The sequence below is a fragment of the Xyrauchen texanus genome, chromosome 34, assembly GCF_025860055.1.
Source record: "Xyrauchen texanus isolate HMW12.3.18 chromosome 34, RBS_HiC_50CHRs, whole genome shotgun sequence".
Lineage (NCBI taxonomy): Eukaryota > Metazoa > Chordata > Actinopteri > Cypriniformes > Catostomidae > Xyrauchen > Xyrauchen texanus.
Window position 1 is genome coordinate 20,302,591 of NC_068309.1, and position 15,716 is coordinate 20,318,306.

Below are 15,716 nucleotides of genomic sequence, written 5' to 3' on the forward strand. Positions count from 1 at the left end.
TAAAACTTAAAAAAGCACCTGAAAGACAGACACCCGGATTTATTCAAGCAAATAAAGCAGGTGAGTTTAAAAGCATATTATCATTTGCATTAGGGATGAAACATTTAGTCGACATTATCGACAACGTCGAAAATAAAAAATTGTCGAGAAAATTTTTCGTTGTCTAATAGTCGTTTGATCTCATTTAGCGTAACATGAAATCACATTAAACTGTAATGATGAAGCGTGAGAGCAGCACTGCAGTTCACGCATGACAGAGGAGAAAAATTACACAGATCACAGTCCAGATGCACTCTAAACTTTCACAGCTTCATCTTATGTAGATCCTAAAGTAATAGGGAATTATAAATTAAAAAAAAATCTGAATAAATTCAGAAGCACTCTCGTTGTGGAATAAGCGGAGCCGGAGCTCTTTAAAGGAAACATGCGTTACATCTTAAATGCAGTTATTTTAATGTGTTATAGCTTTATTTAAGTTCAAATAATACAGAAGCAGCTCATGTTAATAACTATAAACTCAGAAACTGGCATTTCTCTGTGTGGTCAGTGCCTCTTCTATGAGTTGCGCGAATGTCTCGATCTAAGGGGGAGAGATTGAATCTGCACCCGGCTGGGAGAGACTCTGCCTCGGGGACGCTCATCCCTCGAGCGCGGACGCTTAATTCAGCTAGATTAGAAAGCGATGGCTCGCGACTTATTTAATCATAATATATGTCACTGTGCATTTCTTATCGTGAAGAAAATTGGCAATATGCAGCTTTATTAATACGAGAGCAGTTTGCGCATTAGTTTGGAAATTGTTTATTATTCATTCTATTGTATGCTTGTTTATTTAGTTTTTTATTAGTACTTGGTAAAAACTTAAAGTAAAAGTTGAAGCAAATCTTATATAAGTGTTCAAAAATACTTTAAGCATACATTGTACAGTTTTGTTATAATTCAAAAATAATATATTTAACTTGAAGTGTTGCTCAATGGTATATTTTTGTTCTTAGTTCTGCTGCTAATATTTTGTAGACTTTGTTATTATGCTTTGCTTTGGTACCGAAAATGGTATCGAGTACCGTGAAATTTCACTGGTTTTGGTGCCGACTACTGATATTTTGGTACCGTGACAACACTAGTGAGAACAATGAGGAAAATGGCAGTGATGAGTAGTGATGGGTCCTTCGTGAACGAGTCGGCTCTTGTAGGTGAATGTTGGCAGAAAGCTTGCATATCAGAAGAGCCAAATCTATTTATGAAAATCTAAAAAAAAATTAAGATATGAATAATCGAATTATTTAAATGAATAGAATTAATGAATTTAAAGAACGAAAAAATAAATAAAATAATATAGGCCTAAACGCTCAAGCGCACACATTCGTTCTGACCGTCTGTCAATCAGGCACGCAGTGTCAACCAATGAATTAAAGATGTGTGAGGGAGGGCGGAGCCAACTAATTATTTTGTTCAGATTGTATTAGATTTGAATGGATAGATTTATATGCACTTTTTTTATATCAAGAAAAAATTATACTTTAAATGCAAATGTTTAACTGCATTCTTTTTCATAACAAACCAATGCATTTTTAAATACATGGTAGTTAGAGTATAATTTAATTAGAATTGTCTTAACACCAATTATAGTAAAAAAAAAAAAATGCAAAATACAAAACATATATCTTTTTGGTGAGCTGAGCCGAACGAGCCGGCTCATTGAAAATAGCCGGAATGCCCATCACTAGTGATGAGGGCAGTGCATTATGGGAAATGTAGTCTGTGTAAATGTAGACAAATACCACTTCAAAATAAGAGTCCTTGGAAACACAACGGAAACACTGTGAAAATGTCACTTTCTTAATGATATAGTAAATTAACTATTCAAGTCGCATAACCATTAAACATTCTTCTGGTAATAAAACAAAAAATACATTAAAAAACAAAACAAAAACCCAATGTTACGGTTGCATTTTGGGAACCCTTAAACGGATCTATAAGGAACCTTTTCTTCTAAGAGTGTTAGTGTCTCACTATAACCCATATTGTTAACCCTTTTTTATATTTATACTTATTTTTTTATTTTTACTTAAATAAACCAGAAATATTAAAGCCTTGGCAATGAACAATGCACATATTTAGTCTTTAAATATTTTAGTGTAATTTGAGTAAAATAGTAAAATTATATTTTTATTTGATTTCAGATAATATGTACACATCTTATTTGCTTTTATTATATTTATATTATATCAGCACATCTCAGCTATTTACAGCCATCACTGGAGAATCCCTATTGCTAGATCCCTTGATTAATTTATTGATTGATTAAAATCAATAACACATCAAGGATAAAATTGCTTAAATGTACCCTCTTCTTGTACAACAGCAGATACTTAGCAGAGATTATTAAATCAAGCTAATAGTGGCCATTAAAACTGCTACCCAATCAGAGACAAAGTCAATGTTTGTCACACAGAGAAACTCCCACTCCCATGCCTCATGATTTAATTGCAGAGACAGGAGATAAATGGCATGCTGAATAAGAGACCATTGCACATCCATTTAAAACAACAAACCCTAAACCCACACAGCCATCCTCCTCTAGTAGCTTTCAACTACTGCTGTGCAGTATTCTTTGTGTCCTCTGAAGCAGGTGGGAGAACTATACATGAAAGAGTGGCAGGCAGCAAAATTGTAGGAAGCGCTGAACACCCACACACACTAGACAAGCAGCTTCACATCAATGAGGTAGATGGGTTGTTGTCCACATACTTGCTTGGGATTGTTGTGTGTCATTAAGGTGCTACTGGCAGAGAGCATGCCGCAAGGATTCGACTTGAGGAAACTTCCCATTGTAAACAACTCTCTTTGTCATTGATTTTTTTTAGTTGAGCAACGACTGGTTGATGGAAAGGTTTGGACAAACTTCATCGCCCAAAACAAAAGATAGATTAGTGTTAAAATCAAAGCCTATGGACTCTAAAGTTTCCAAGACTCAAAGTGTTAAAAGCTACAATCTCGAAGTGCATCTTCCACATGTGCATTAAGACACATTAACAGTAGCCAAGCCAAGAAGCAAACCATTAAGGATAAGTGATTTTTACCATATAATCGATGCCTGGCTAATCTCTCACAGAGCACAAAAGAGAGTTGAAATCAGCCCCTGTACAAAACCATGATCAGGATAATAACATGATAGCTCTTTTCCAAAACCTAGTAAGCCAAATCACTGGCTACATAGCATACTTTGCCAGCTGGCTTATCCAAGTAACTTCAACGTTATCGACTACGTCGACAATAAAAAAAAAATTGTTGACAAAAATGTTCATTGTTAAATTGTCATTTGATCTAATTTAACGTAACATGAGATCACATTAAACTCTAATGATAATGTGCGAGAGCAACACTGCAGTTCGCATCTGACTGAGGAGAGGAAAAATTACACAGCTCACAGTCCAGATGCACTCTGAACTTTCCAAACAGCTTCAGGTGATTTAAATCGCAAAGTATGAGGGAATTATACAAATTACCAAATAAGCAAAAACAGAAGCATTCTCGTTGTGGAATAAGCGGAGACAAAGCACTTTAAAGGAAACACCCCAGCACTACATCTTAAATGCGGTACTATTTAATGCATTTATTAAAGTTCAAATAATAAGGAAACAGATCATGTAAATAACTACAAACTCCGAAACTGTGCGGTCAGCGCCTCTTCTATGAGTTGAACGCGAATGTTCCATTCTAAGGGGGAGACATTGAAACTGCACCCGGCTGAGGCACACTCTGGTGCGGGGATGGTCATCCCTCTAGCAGCTAGATTATAACGTGATGGCTCTCGACTTACTAAATCATAATATATGTGACTGTGCATTTCTTTATTGCAGCTTTATTAATAAGAGAGAGTTTGTTTTTTGAGAGTTAAAGATGGATTAAAGTGAACAGAAAGGTGAGAGAGGCTAGTCTTCACCCCATTATACATTGCAACAAAATATGTTTTAGATTTGTTTTTGCTTTGGCTTTTTTTCCAATATAAATATCTAAAACTCTATCTGGTAACGGCCATCCACGCATTCACAAGAGGGTCGTGTTTCAGCTTATGATGTAGGCGTAGCGTAAGCTCTGGTGAGAAGTGATGAACGGGTAAGCGCATAGGATAGAGCAACACATAACGCTGGTCACGAATTAGAAGACAACAAGGATTTTTAAAGAAAAATGTCAATATAAGAGAAGAGGAGATTGAGTTTTTTGCCCAGCCTTATTTGTTTGAACCGGAGTACACCAACCAGGAACTCTGGGAGATGGAGGAGGCTGCAGCAGCGGCAAAAACAAAATAATCTGGTAGACGGCGAGTACGGGAGACATGGTGGTACTCATGCAGGAAATGCGAGGTAATGCGTCAGAAGGCATTTATTAACCCCCTGGAGCAATATGGTTGACTTTTTTGAGAAGAAAATCATGGCATTTACACTGCATCCTAACAATTCGATTTCTCAGGAGATTCAAATTACTCAATGTCATGTAATTTAGTTGCAAGCGGGAGAAACTGGGACAAACATCGAAACAATGATGCTTCCCATTGACGACTGAGTGTTTCTACAAAGTGTTTCTATCAGTCATTACATACATGAATAAGGAAACTCAACACTTCCTAGATAACGAAAACCATACTGTTCCTTGATTAGATCACAAAAACTAGAGAGATAATCAGAAACATTCATAACATTTTGTTCTTGGAATAGGTCAAGGTCATGAGAGTCCAGTGTCTTAGTTATTTTGTATTGTTTTCAGATAGCAGAACATTTTGTTAGTTATCAGAGAATAATAAAATATAAATTGCATTGTTAACAACTATTCCAGCTTCATGAAGCTCTGGGAGAAATATTATCTAATTGACAAGCATACAATCTGTCTGGTGCAAAGTGTGGTTGTCTGTGCTAATGTGAAAAAGATGAGGAATTGTTCTTGGAATAGGTCAAGGCTACAAGAATCCATTGTATTTGTTATTTTGTTTTTAGATAGCTGAACATTTTGCTTTGTTACAAACAAATTAACATTCTTCACTTCAGTGTTAGTTGCCAAAGCATATTAAAATATTACAGGCTTATGAGAGTCCATTGCATTGTTAACAAAGGTTCCAGGTTCATGAAGCTCTGGGAGAAATGTGATCTAACTGACAAGCACACAATCTGTCTGGGGTAAGACGTGGTTGTCTGAGCTAATGTGAAAAAGATGGGAAATTGCTTAAATGGCATTACATCAGGGGGCAAGGCACTGCCTATGCAGAGCATTACCTCAACAGGCGTAATATGAGGCCTTTACTCTGGGTCTATTAAAATATCCGTGGGGATACACACCACTTTGAGACAAGGAATAATGTTTCCCTCATTTCTCAAAGCTGACAGGCAACACCACAATAATGCAGAGATTTTTTTTGCTATTGGCAATAGTTACCATTATTATTATTGAGTGAAAATAATGTACATCTGAAGTCAGAAGTTTACATACACTTAGGCTGAAGTAATTCAAAAAATGTTTTAGCCACTTCACAGATTTTATATTAGCAAACTATAGATTTGGCAAGTTGTTTACTTTGTATGTTACTTCGTACTTTGAACATGACACAAGTAATTTTTCCAAAAGTTGTTTACAGACAGATTGTTTCACTTTTAATTGACTATATCACAATTCCAGTGGGTTAAAAGTTTACATACACTAAGTTAACAATACCTATAAACAGCTTGGAAAATTCCAGAAAAAGATGTCAAGCCTTTAGACAATGAGCTAATTAGCTTCTGATAGGAGGTGTACCTGTGGATGTATTTTAAGGCCTACCTTCAAACTCAGAGCCTCTTTGCTTGACATCATGGGAAAATCAAAATAAATCAGCCAAGACCTCAGAAAATATCTTACTTTTTGGAGAAATGTCCTCTGGTCTGATGAAACAATAATTGAATTGTTTGGCCATATAATGACCATTGTTTTTAGGTCATTAGAAGGAAAAAGGCTTGCAAGCCGAAGAACAACATCCCAACAGAGAAGCATGGGGTGGTAGCATCATGTTGTGGGGGGGCTTTGCTGCAGTTCACAAATTAGTTGGCATCATGAGGAAGGACAATTATGTGGATATATTGAAGCAACATCTCAAGACATCAGCCAGGAAGTTAAAGCTTTGTCACAAATGAGTCTTCCTAATGGACAATGGCCCCAAGCATGCCTCCAAAGTTGTGGCAAAATGCCTTAAGGACAACAAAATCAAGGTATTGGAGTGGCCATCACAAAGCCCTGACCTCAATCTGATAGAAAATGTAGAAAACTTGAGGGCAGAACTGAAATGCGTGTGTGAGCAAGGAGGCCTACAAACCTGACCAAGTTACACCAGTTCTGTCAGGAGGAATGGGCCAAAATTCCAGCAACTTATTGTGAAAAGCTTGTGGAAGGCTACCCAAAATGCTTGACCCAAGTTAAACAATTTAAAGGCAATCCTACCAAATACTAGCTAAGTGTATAACTTCTGACCCACTGGGAATGTAATGAAAGAAATAAAAGCTGAAATAAATCAATCTCTCCACTATTATTCTGACATTCACATTCAAATAAAGTAGTGATCCTAAATCATCCCTTGCATCTGCACTTAGACTTATGCACACTCCAAGGTGAACATCAGTGAATTGTTCGATAAATCACAGTGAGCCCAGAGCTAAGGCTGGGTGGCACCACAGCATGTCTCAATATCTCAAGACACAACAAATACAAAGGTTGGGCTGATGAGAAAACATGTGCTTGATAAATAGGCAATTACTAGAAGTTGGGTCAAAGAGGATAAAAGCTGTCTAAAGCCAGGGAAGATTCCAGAGATAAGGTGTAAACCGCATCCAGTAGTGTAAAAAAAAAATTCTGAAGAATCACAAGATCGGAAATGTACTGTATGCCAGCAGTGCTCATTACGTTGATTGCAATCGACTGGTTGATATCCATCACAACACATCCACTGGTTGATATTATTGACAGGCCAAAAATAAAAGAGTAGAAAAACTACACAAATAACGTCTAGGTTACGTATGTAACCTCCGTTCCCTGATGGAGGGAACAAGAAGTTGAGTCAGAGAAGCGATACTAGGGGTCTCTCTTGAGCGCCGATATTCACCTCTGAACTATGAAAAAAGGCCAATGAGAGTTGGCAACCAGTATTTGCATGTCCCGCCCCCGGACATACGGGTATTTAAGCGGCGCAAATACGGGAGTTCATTCAGGATTTTTCTGAGGAGCCGGAAATGGTCCGGCCACAACAGTGGCTCGGCTCAGCAACGTGGCAGGGGAGATACAACGTCTCGTTCCCTCCATCGGGGAACGGAGGTTACATACGTAACCTAGACGTTCCCCTTCTGTCGCTCTCTCCACGTTGTGTCAGAGAAGCGACACTAGGGGTCCACTTATAAAAGCGCCACGCGCTGAGCCGTGCACGTGAACTGCTGATACAGGAGCGAGCAGGTATTCTTACGTGCAGGACGACCAACTGTATCAGGCCGCACGTACCCTTCCCCAATGCCCCATTTAAGCCATCAGGATTCCTTATCGTTACCCTGGAGGGGGGAACAAGGTGCTGGCCGCCAACCCGGGAACGGGCCAAGCCTGGCCTCTTTTCTCTCTATGTTTCTCGATTAGAGCAACTTAGGCCGGGGCCCTTACACGCATTGAGGGAAGGGGGTCTTAGCCCTTATTCAGGGCGGAGAAGAACCTGCGGAGGCCACGCCTACCGGAGAGGGGAGGCAAGTTTAAGTGGCAAAACCATCAGAGGCCTGACTTAGGGCCTATGTGGAAAAGTCGGTGCGGTGGTGGATCCAGCCTATACAGGGGGGAACATACAGCACGGCAACCGAGGCAGCCGTGGCTGCCTAAGGGAAGCACGGGAGTCCACTCGCCAGAGGGGACAGAACCGTGGCGTTACACACAGGGGGAGTCCGAAGGAGGCCTTACCTGTGGAGCACCTATACCAGTGCAGGGTAGCTTGCGGTACCCGTAGTGGCTTGGGTCGGCGAGTTCCTCCGCTGAATTGCAACCCACGAGGGCTAGGGAGGAATCAACCAGTGTCCCAAACCTGAGATCTCCTGGGAATGAAGGCGCACTGTTTCCCCTGGTTAGGGGGAAGGGCGCTAGATGCAAGCGATTCACCTGGTCAGATCGTGGGCGTGCCAAAGAGTTCTACGGGCTCGGTACCTGAGAGAACACGGGACGATACTGACTCAACTCGGGAGATTGTAGAATCTCGTGAAAGTGTTAGGTGTTGCCCAGCCCGCTGCTCTACAAATGTCTGCTAGGGCAGTGCCCCTAGCCAGTGCCCATGAGGACGCAACACTCCTGGTGGAGTGGGCTCAGACCCGCAAAGGGGGGGGCACGGCCTGGGTGTGATAAGCCAGGGAAATGGCATCGACAACCCAGTGGGCGAGTCTCTGCTTGGAGACAGCATTCCCTTTCTGCTGTCCCCAAAGCAGACGAAGAGCTGCTCAGATCGTCTAGTGCTCTGTGTGCGGTCCAGATAGATACGTAAGGCACGTACTGGACACAGTGAAAGGGCTGGATCTGCCTCCTCCCGGGACAGCGCTTGCAGGTTCACTACCTGATTCCTGAAGGGTGTGGTAGGAACCTTGGGCACATAGCCCGGTCGCGGTCTTAGGATCACGAAAGTGTCTGCCGGACCGAACTCCAGGCAAGCGTCGCTAACAGAGAACGCATGCAGGTCCCCGACCCTCTTGATGGAAGCGAGCGCGATCAGCAGGGCGGTCTTGAGAGAGAGGGCCCTGAGTCCAACTGAGTCAAGCAGCTCGAAGGGGGGTCTCTGGAGTCCCGTAAGGATGACTGAGAGATCCCAGGAGGGGAACAGGTTAGGCCGGGAGGGAGCTATCCTCCGGGCACCTTTTAGGAACCTGACGATTAAGTCGTGCTTACCAAGAGACTTTCCGTCTACCGTGTTGTGGTGGGCCGCGATAGCGGCGACATACACCTTGAGGGTGGAGGGGGACAGCCTCCTCTCCAGCCTCTCCTGAAGAAACACGAGCACTGACCTAACTGCGCACTTCTGCGGGTCTTCGGCTCGGGAAGAACACCAGTCCGTGAACAGACGCCACTTTAGGGCGTAAAGATGCCTGGTAGAGGGGGCTCTGGCTTGATTGATTACATCTACGACGGCAGATGGTAGACCGGCTAGATCTTCCGCATCCCGTCCAGGGGCCAGACGTGGAGGTTCCAGAGGTCTGGGTGCGGGTGCCAGAGCGTGCCCCGTCCCTGAGAAAGAAGGTCCTTCCTCAGGGGAATTCGCCAGGGAGGGGCTGTCGTGAGGAGTGTGAGGTCCGAAAACCAAGTCCGGGTAGGCCAGTAGGGGGCTACCAGAATGACTTGCTCCTCATCCTCCCTGACCTTGCATAGCACCTGTGCAAGAAGGCTCACTGGGGGAAATGCGTACATGCGCAGCCCCGTGGGCCAGCTGTGTGCCAGCGCATCTGCCCCGAGGGGAGCCTCTGTCCGGGCATACCAGAGCGGGCAGTGGGAGGTTTCTTGGGAGGCAAACAGGTCTACCTGGGCCTTGCCGAACCGGTCCCAAATCAGCTGGACCGACTGGGGGTGGAGTCTCCACTCTCCGCCGGGCAAGCTTTGTCTTGACAGCGCATCCGCCATCACATTGAGGTTGCCGGGGATGTGAGTGGCGCGCAGTGACTCCAGTCGCTGCTGACTCCATAGGAGGAGACGACGGGCAAGCTGTGACATGTGGAGGGAGCGTACTCCGCCTTGGCGGTTTATGTAGGCTACGACCGTGGTGCTGTCTGTCCTGACTAAGACATGTTAGTGCCGAATTAACGGAAGAAACTTCTGCAGGGCCAGAAAAACAGCCAGCAGCTCTAGGCAGTTGATGTGCCAGCGCAGCGGGCCTCGGTTCCACCGGCCTGCGGCTGCGCGCCCCTTGCACACAGCGCCCCAACCCAATTTGGAGGCGTCGGTCGTGACCAGAACGCGTCGGGACACCTGCTGCAAGGGTACTCCAGCCCTTAGAAAGCAAAAGTCTGTCCAGGGTTTGAAGGTCTGGCAGCAGGCAGAGGTAACTTCTACGTTGTGCGTGCCGCCATGCTCGTCTCGGGACTCGAGTCCGGAGCCAGTGCTGAAGTGGTCTCATATGCATCAACCCCAGCGGCGTGGCCGCCGCGGAGGATGCCATATGCCCCAGGAGCTGTTGGAAACGTTTCAGCGGGACCACGGCGCCTGGCTTGAAGGAAGCGAGGCATTTCAGCACTGACTGAGCACGCTCGTTGGAGAGACGTGCTGTCATTGAGACTGAGTCTAACTCCAGACCGAGAAAAGAGATGCTCTGGACTGGGGAGAGCTTGCTCTTTTCCCAGTTGACCTGAAGCCCCAAACGGCTGAGGTGCCTGAGCACCTGGTCTCTGTGTGCGCATAGTAACTCTCGAGAGTGAGCCAGTATGAGCCAGTCGTCGAGGTAATTGAGTATGCGTATGCCGGCTACTCGGAGCGGGGCAAGAGCTGCCTCTGCGACTTTCGTGAAGACGCGAGGGGATAGAGACAGGCCGAAGGGGAGGACTTTGTACTGATACGCCTGGCCGTCGAACGCGAACCGTAGGAAGGGTCGATGTCGAGGGCAAATTGAGACGTGGAAGTACGCGTCCTTCAGGTCTACCGCTGCGAACCAATCTAGATGCCGGACGCCAGATAGAATTTGTTTCTGGGTGAGCATTTCGAACGGGAGTTTGGACAAGGTCCGATTGAAAACTCGCAGGTCCAAGATCGGTCATAAGCCGCCGCCTTTCTTGGGTACAACAAAGGGCTGTAGAAACCCTTCTTCGTTTCGGTTGGAGGGACAGGCTCTATCGCGTCCTTTAATAGAAGGGAGGCGATTTCTTCGCGCAGGGAATTGGCATGTTAGCCGTGTACTCCGGAAAAATGTACGGCCACAATAGAGTCGAATGGTCCAGTGCAGCCAGCGTGACGGGTTGGGCAGTGAAAGCCACGCCTCTAAACTCCGTGCTAGGGGCACCAAAGGGACGGGATTTTGGACGTACCCGGCGGGGCTTCGCAGCGGTGCAGAACAGGTAACATGGCGTCGGGAGGCAATGTGGCGTCCCGAGGCTCTGGTGCTGAGAATAAACTCAAAGCACTTACCTTGATCCGTGCACCCGGCAGGGGGCGGGTTCGTGACTGAGGAGGAGGTCTGATGCTGGCGTCCTCTGGACTCGTCTGAACCGGCTGGCGGGGGAACAGTTGTGGGGCTGAAGGCGGGGACACCGCGTCCATGGAGCCGGGACTGTTGGGGCCTGAAAGCAGAGTGCCGTGAGACCGGCATTTGCGGGCCATATGCCCCAGAGACAAAGGAAATAGCTCTTTTATTGAGAATTTGGGTACCGCAGCCCCCGTTAAGGGGTGCAGCAAATGAAAAAACAAAGGATTCTCCTCCCGGCCCTCCACCGGGGGATGGAGCGGTCTTACCACCTCCGGAACTAACTTCTTGGACTCTGGGTGTGTTGTCTCAGGAACGCCTGGGAGCCTTCCGGGTCCTCGAGGGGGTCCGTGAGACGGGGAGTGCGCTTGCCACGGTTTGCTCGACGCTGGGGCTGAGAGCTGGGCCTGGGTTGAGGTGGAGCAGGAGCTTGTCTTCTGGCCGCGGGAGGACACCCTCGGCGAGCAGACGGGGCATGGGCCGTGGCGGCAGGCTTGCGGCGAGGCATGATGTGAGAGATGGCCTCCGTCTGCTTCTTTACCGTGGAGAACTGCTGGGCAAAGTCCTCGACGGTGTCGCCGAAGAGGCCGAACTGGGAGACAGGGGCGTTGAGGAAGCGAGTCTTGTCGGCTTCACGCATCTCGACCATGTTCAGCCACAGTTGACGTTCCTGGACCACTAGCGTGGCCATCGCCTGCTTCGTCGCTCTCAGGGCAAGGTCGGTCGCTGAGCGCAGTTCCTGCAGCGTGTCGGGATCAGGGCCACCCCCGTGCATGTTGCGAAGTGCCTTGGCTTGGTGGACCTGCAGGAGGGCCATGGCATGCAGGGCGAAAGCGGCGCATCCGGTGGCGCTGTAGGCCTTCGCTGTCAGCGAGGAGGTTGCTCTACAGGTCCAGGAAGGGAGTACGGAGCGACCTCGCCAGGTGGTAGGGGTACCGGGGCATAGATGGATCGCAACCGCCCTATCCACCTGGGGAATCGCCACGTACCCGTGGCGCGCTCCACCGTCGAGGGTGGCGAGGGCAGACGAGCCTGTGGCAGTGTGACGAGTGGAGAGGGGTGCTCTCCACGAAGACGTCATCTCGTCATGCACTTCCGGGAAAAACGGAACCGGGAGGGCGAGGCTGTGAGCGGCGCGCAGACCCCAGGAACCAGTCATCCAGCTGTGATGGCTGTGGGGAGGATGGAGGGTTCCAATCCAAGCCCACGCTGTTGGCTGCCCAGGAAAGCATGTCGGATATCTGTGCGTCAGCCTCAGCCTGGGCGTGCAAGCCCGAAGGCTGCAGCCCAGGGGAGTCCTCTGCATCAGATGCCGCGGCGAGCTCATCGGCTTCCATCGCAAGAGGGTCGGCTGACTGGCTGTGAGGCGAGTCGCCGGCACCTCGAGCACGGACGGGAATCAACGAGCGTGCTGGGGTGCGGGTGGTCCGAGGGGGCGTACCCGTGGAGCTGCACCCGCTGCCATCCCCAAGTCGCCTCCATCGCCAGCCGCATCGTCCTCAATCCCGTGGGAAGAAGGAGCAACACGGGGGGCGGCTGGAGTGGCTTGCTCACAGTTGTAAGCAAGCCGCGACCGCAACGTTGCCATGGTCATGTTCTCACAGTAACCACTCTGTAAAGTTGTGGTGAGAAGAATATCATCTTAGAATGCTATTCTGAGATGCGGGTTGGCACTGTTTTGGCAGCACGATGGGGGAGCTACACAATATTAGTCAGGTGGTTTTAATGTTGTGGCTGATCTGTGTATATTAAACACAGTCATACCTTAATGTGAAGCCATCGTTTAAAAAAAATAAATACATTGTAAAACACAGCGGCTTTAAAATTCAAACTGGAGGTATGACTGTGTGTAATTTATGTTGTATTAGAAAACGTCAAATTACTTTCAAGTAATGTTTACCACAAACCTTTTTTTTGTCATAAATGCAAAACTTTCATTATAAAAACCCACAGGAAAATCCAGAGAGAACCCATGGCTCGGAAATGCTAATTTTCTTCTTTTACAATCTGAACAGCTCTATTATAATCATACAGTTAGGACAAATATACTATTTTTGTAACATTTCATTAATGTTTTCAATTTCTGATTGTTTAGCCAACTTTAATAATTGATATTGCTGTTAAAAATTTTCAAAGTTTTTAATAATCTGGAAGGTAGAGAGCTATGTATTTTAGAAATAGTGGTGTCATATCACTTTCCATAAGGGATGACTCAGCACATCCTTTCTCTTTCATTTAGAGTCCTGGAAACTTAGACAAGCCCTGACAGATTCAATACAGCTACCTGCCAAACCATCTATGCAGAAGAAGTATGTGTCGTCACTGCAGTAAAAAAGTGTGTTAGCTCAACAGCATCATCGAGGTTAGACCTGTCAAGAGTGTTGTGATCTACAAGGGTATTTATTACTTAACTGCCTCTGAATTTTAGATCCAATGCCTGTGTGAGAATAATTAGCATGCTTTGAAAAGCTTTGCTGCCTGTCCCCTGGGTATGGCTATTAGATGCGCTGCTTATGCTTAATTAGACAGAGAAAACAAAGGGACAGTTTGTACTGAAAACCAACCTGAACTTGCTATATTTGGAAATGATTCTCACTTATGACTAATGATTGACTGGGGTACTACAACAACAAAAATCCCAGCTTGCAGTATCTTCCATGGACATTAGCTTACCTTAAGTAAGGAGGAGGCGGCTGTGTGTGTTACATTTAGACAGCAGACAGTAATTAACTATTCCACAACATACATCATGGCTGAATGGGTATGTCGGAATGCATCAGACATCAGTAATCAATCGGGGCACATCTTAAGGAGAAAAGGTCATAGTTGATGAATAGCCTGGTCTCTGCTTACATTGCTGGCTTACATCGGAATTGGGCAGGCATCTGAATGAATGGGAATGGGTAGAGACTGCTGGGCTGGGAAACTCTTAAATCCTTTGGCTCAGTGGGCCCACAGAAAGGACTCTCCAGTCCAAACAATATAGGCCGGAGACCTACAGCTTCAGCAGATCGGCTGTACAAATCCAGCACAGTGGGGTTGTGGTGAGAGACAACTGTCCCACTATGTAGCCACTGTGAGGACTGCGGGTCACCATCAAGCATAAGACTACAAAGCAGGGAAATATATAGGCAATTTCTCAAATGTATCACGGATATGAAACTACAGTTCTGTGATCCAGTATGTCAGCGGTATTGCTTTCCTAAACCTCTCCTCCCTAATAATAACTATATGATTGTTTACTTCAAATTATGATTGTTTACTTCAAATTAAAGGATTATTAGGAACACCTGTTCAATTTCTCATTAATGCAATTATCTAATCAACCAATCACATGGCAGTTGCTTCAATGCATTTAGGGGTGTGGTCCTGGTCAAGACAATCTCCTGAACTCCAAACTGAATGTCAGAATGGGAAAGAAAGGTGATTTAAGCAATTTTGAGCGTGGCATGGTTGTTGGTGCCAGACGGGCCGGTCTGAGTATTTCACAATCTGCTCAGTTACTGGGATTTTCACGCACAACCATTTCTAGGGTTTACAAAGAATGGTGTGAAAAGGAAAAACATCCAGTATGCGGCAGTCCTGTGGGTGAAAATGCCTTGTTGATGCTAGAGGTCAGAGGAGAATGGGCCGACTGATTCAAGCTGATAGAAGAGCAACTTTGCCTGAAATAACCACTCGCTACAACCGAGGTATGCAGCAAAGCATTTGTGAAGCCACAACACGCACAACCTTGAGGCGGATGGGCTACAACAGCAGAAGACCCCACCGGGTACCACTCATCTCCACTACAAATAGGAAAAAGAGGCTACAATTTGCAAGAGCTCACCAAAATTGGACAGTTGAAGACTGGAAAAATGTTGCCTGGTCTGATGAGTCTCGATTTCTGTTGAGACATTCAGATGGTAGAGTCAGAATTTGGCCTAAACAGAATGAGAACATGGATCCATCATGCCTTGTTACCACTGTGCAGGCTGGTGGTGGTGGTGTAATGGTGTGGGGATGTTTTCTTGGCATACTTTAGGCCCCTTAGTGCCAATTGGGCATCGTTTAAATGCCACGGCCTACCTGAGCATTGTTTCTGACCATGTCCATCCCTTTATGGCCACCATGTACCCATCCTCTGATGGCTACTTCCAGCAGGATAATGCACCATGTCACAAAGCTCGAATCATTTCAAATTGGTTTCTTGAACATGACAGTGAGTTCACTGTACTAAAATGGCCCCCACATTCACCAGATCTCAACCCAATAGAGCATCTTTGGGATGTGGTGGAACGGGAGCTTCATGCCCTGGATGTGCATCCCACAAATCTCCATCAACTGCAAGATGCTATCCTATCAATATGGGCCAACATTTCTAAAGAATGCTTTCAGCACCTTGTTGAATCAATGCCACGTAGAATTAAGGCAGTTCTGAAGCCAAAAGGGGGTCAAACACAGTATTAGTATGGTGTTCCTAATAATCCTTTAGGTGAGTGTATAACACTAGATTATTCCATTTTCTAATGAAAATATG